The sequence below is a fragment of the Mycteria americana genome, unplaced genomic scaffold (assembly GCF_035582795.1).
Source record: "Mycteria americana isolate JAX WOST 10 ecotype Jacksonville Zoo and Gardens unplaced genomic scaffold, USCA_MyAme_1.0 Scaffold_27, whole genome shotgun sequence".
In the NCBI taxonomy this organism is placed as follows: Eukaryota; Metazoa; Chordata; class Aves; order Ciconiiformes; family Ciconiidae; genus Mycteria; species Mycteria americana.
The window spans coordinates 2,350,451-2,355,045 of record NW_027445609.1 but is presented as its reverse complement, the minus strand read 5'-3'; positions in this window follow the sequence as shown (position 1 = coordinate 2,355,045).

The following is a 4,595-nucleotide window of genomic DNA, read 5'->3' as shown; positions in this document are numbered from 1 at the left end:
CCTGGTTTTCACTGTCCCTTGGAACTGCATTCGCTGCCGCACAGACATTCGCGCTCTGCGCAAGCCTTGGTTGCTTATGATGCAACAATGCCTATGTGACTCTGGCAGAGCCCGGCTGCCAAATTTGAAACGTCCCGCGATTGCGCCCACACGAAAGCTGCCAGCACTGAAAGCTCTACCTGGTTTTCACTGTCCCTTGGAACTGCATTCGCTGCCGCACAGACATTCGCGCTCTGCGCAAGCCTTGGTTGGTTATGATGCAACAATGCCTATGTGACTCTGGCAGAGCCCGGCTGCCAAATTCGAAACGTCCAGCGATTGCGCCCACACGAAAGCTGCCAGCACTGAAAGCTCTACCTGGTTTTCACTGTCCCTTGGAACTGCATTGGATGCCGCACAGACATTCGCGCTCTGCGCAAGCCTTGGTTGGTTATGATGCAACAATGCCTATGTGACTCTCGCACTGCCCGCTGCCAAATTTGAAACGTGCACTGATTGCGCCCACACGAAAGCTGCCAGCACTGAAAGCTCTACCTGCTTTTCACTGTCGCTTGGAACTGCATTCGCTGCCGCGCAGACATTCGCGCTCTGCGCAAGCCTTGGTTGGTTATGATGCAACAATGCCTATGTGACTCTCGCAGAGCACGGCTGCCAAATTTGAATTGTACACCGATTGCGCCCTCACGGAAGCTGCCAGCACTGAAAGCTCTACCTGGTTTTCACTGTCCCTTGGAACTGCATTCGCTGCCGCACAGACATTCGCGCTCTGCAAAAGCCTTGGTTGGGTATGATGCAACAATGCCTATGTGACTCTCGCAGAGCCCGCTGCCAAATTTGAAACGTCCAGCGATTGCGCCCACACGAAAGCTGCCAGCACTGAAAGCTCTACCTGGTTTTCACTGTCCCTTGGAACTGCATTCGCTGCCGCACAGACATTCGCGCTCTGCAAAAGCCTTCGTTGGGTATGATGCAACAATGCCTATGTGACTCTCGCAGAGCCCGGCTGCCAAATTTGAAATGTACACCGATTGCGCCCTCACGAAAGCTGCCAGCGCTGAAAGCTCTACCTGGATTTCACTGTCCCTTGGAACTGCATTCGATGCCGCACAGACATTCGCGCTCTGCGCAAGCCTTGGTTGGTTATAACGCAACAATGCCTATGTGACTCTGGCAGAGACCGGCTGCCAAATTTGAAACGTCCACTGATTGCGCCCACACGAAAGCTGCCAGCACTGAAAGCTCTACCTGGTTTTCACTGTCCCTTGGAACTGCATTCGCTGCCGCACAGACATTCGCGCTCTGCGCAAGCCTTGGTTGGTTATGATGCAACAATGCCTATGTGACTCTGGCAGAGCCCGGCTGCCAAATTCGAAACGTCCAGCGATTGCGCCCACACGAAAGCTGCCAGCACTGAAAGCTCTACCTGGTTTTCACTGTCCCTTGGAACTGCATTCGCTGCCGCACCGACATTCGCGCTCCGCAAAAGCCTTGGTTGGTTATGATGCAACAATGCCTATGTGACTCTGGTAGAGCCCGGCTGCCAAATTTGAAACGTCCAGCGATTGCGCCCACACGATAGCTGCCAGCACTGAAAGCTCTACCTGGTTTTCACTGTCCCTTGGAACTGCATTCGCTGCCGCACAGACGTTCGCGCTCTGCGCAAGCCTTGGTTGGTTATGATGCAACAATGCCTATGTGACTCTGGCAGAGCCCGGCTGCCAAATTCGAAACGTCCAGTGATTGCGCCCACACGAAAGCTGCCAGCACTGAAAGCTCTACCTGGTTTTCACTGTCCCTTGGAACTGCATTTGCTGCCGCACAGACATTCGCGCTCTGCAAAAGCCTTGGTTGGTTATGACGCAACAATGCCTATGTGAATCTCGCAGAGCCTGCTGCCAAATTTGAAACGTCCACCGATTGCGCCCACTTGATAGCTGCCAGCACTGAAAGCTCTACCTGGTTTTCACTGTCCCTTGGAACTGCATTCGCTGCCGCACAGACATTCGCGCTCTGCGCAAGCCTTGGTTGGTTATGATGCAACAATGGCTATGTGACTCTGGCAGAGCCCAGGTGCCAAATTTGAAACGTCCAGCGATTGCGCCCACACGAAAGCTGCCAGCACTGAAAGCTCTACCTGGTTTTCACTGTCCCTTGGAACTGCATTCGCTGCCGCACAGACGTTCGCGCTCTGCGCAAGCCTTGGTTGGTTATGATGCAACAATGCCTATGTGACTCTGGCAGAGCCCGGCTGCCAAATTCGAAACGTCCAGCGATTGCGCCCACACGAAAGCTGCCAGCACTGAAAGCTCTACCTGGTTTTCACTGTCCCTTGGAACTGCATTCGCTGCCGCACAGACATTCGCGCTCTGCAAAAGCCTTGGTTGGGTATGATGCAACAATGCCTATGTGATTCTCGCACAGCCCGCTGCCAAATTTGAAACGTCCAGCGATTGCGCCCACACGACAGCTGCCAGCACTGAAAGCTCTACCTGGTTTTCACTGTCCCTTGGAACTGCATTCGCTGCCGCACAGACATTCGCGCTCCGCAAAAGCCTTGGTTGGTTATGATGCAACAATGCCTATGTGACTCTCGCAGAGCCCGGCTGCCAAATTTGAAACGTCCAGCGATTGCGCCCACACGAAAGCTGCCAGCACTGAAAGCTCTACCTGGTTTTCACTGTCCCTTGGAACTGCATTCGCTGCCGCACAGACATTCGCGCTCTGCAAAAGCCTTGGTTGGTTATGATGCAACAATGCCTATGTGACTCATGCAGAGCCCGGCTGCCAAATTCGAAACGTCCAGCGATTGCGCCCATACGAAAGCTGCTAGCACTGAAAGCTCTACCTGGTTTTCACTGTCCCTTGGAACTGCATTCGCTGCCGCACCGACATTCGCGCTCTGCAAAAGCCTTGGTTGGTTATGATGCAACAATGCCTATGTGACTCTCGCACTGCCTGCTGCCAATTTTGAAACGTCCACTGATTGCGCCCACACGAAAGCTGCCAGCACTGAAAGCTCTACCTGGTTTTCACTGTCGCTTGGAACTGCATTCGCTGCCGCAGAGACATTCGCGCTCTGCAAAAGCCTTGGTTGGTTATGATGCAACAATGCCTATGTGACTCTGGCAGAGCCCGGCTGCCAAATTTGAATTGTACACCGATTGCGCCCTCACGAAAGCTGCCAGCACTTAAAGCTCTACCTGGTTTTCACTGTCCCTTGGAACTGCATTCGCTGCCGCACAGACAGTCGCGCTCTGCAAAAGCCTTGGTTGGGTATGATGCAACAATGCCTATGTGACTCTCGCAGAGCCCGCTGCCAAATTTGAAACGTCCAGCGATTGCGCCCACACGAAAGCTGCCAGCACTGAAAGCTCTACCTGGTTTTCACTGTCCCTTGGAACTGCATTCGCTGCCGCACAGACATTCGCGCTCTGCGCATGCCTTGGTTGGTTATGACGCAACAATGGCTATGTGACTCTGGCAGAGACCGGCTGCCAAATTTGAAACCTCCACCGATTGCGCCCACACGAAAGCTGCCAGCACTGAAAGCTCTACCTGGTTTTCACTGTCCCTTGGAACTGCATTCGCTGCCGCACAGACATTCGCGCTCTGCGCAAGCCTTGGTTGGTTATGACGCAACAATGGCTATGTGACTCTGGCAGAGACCGGCTGCCAAATTTGAAACGTCCAGCGATTGCGCACACACGAAAGCTGCCAGCACTGAAAGCTCTACCTGGTTTTCACTGTGCATTGGAACTGCATTCGCTGCCGCACAGACATTCGCGGTCCGCAAAAGCCTTGGTTGGTTATGATGCAACAATGGCTATATGACTCTCGCAGAGCTCGGCTGCCAAATTCGAAACGTACACCGATTGCGCCCACACGAAAGCTGCCAGCACTGAAAGCTCTACCTGGTTTTCACTGTCCCTTGGAACTGCATTTGCTGCCGCACAGACATTCGCGCTCTGCAAAAGCCTTGGTTGGGTATGATGCAACAATGCCTATGTGAATCTTGCACATCCCGCTGCCAAATTTGAAACGTCCACTGATTGAGCCCACACGAAAGCTGCCAGCACTGAAAGCTCTACCTGGTTTTCACTGTCCCTTGGAACTGCATTCGCTGCCGCACAGACATTCGCCCTCTGCGCAAGCCTTGGTTGGTTATGATGCAACAATGCCTATGTGACTCTCGCAGAGCCCGGCTGCCAAATTTGAAATGTACACCGATTGCGCCCACACGAAAGCCGCCAGCACTGAAAGCTCTACCTGGTTTTCACTGTCCCTTGGAACTGCATTCACTGCCGCACAGACATTCGCGCTCTGCAAAAGCCTTGGTTGGGTATGATGCAACAATGCCTATGTGAATCTCGCACAGCCCACTGCCAAATTTGAAACGTCCACTGATTGCGCCCACACGAAAGCTGCCAGTACTGAAAGCTCTACCTGGTTTTCACTGTCCCTTGGAACTGCATTCGCTGCCGCACAGACATTCGCGCTCCGCAAAAGCCTTGGTTGGTTATGATGCAACAATGCCTATGTGACTCTGGCAGAGCCCGGCTGCCAAATTTGAAACGTCCAGCGATTGCGCCCACACG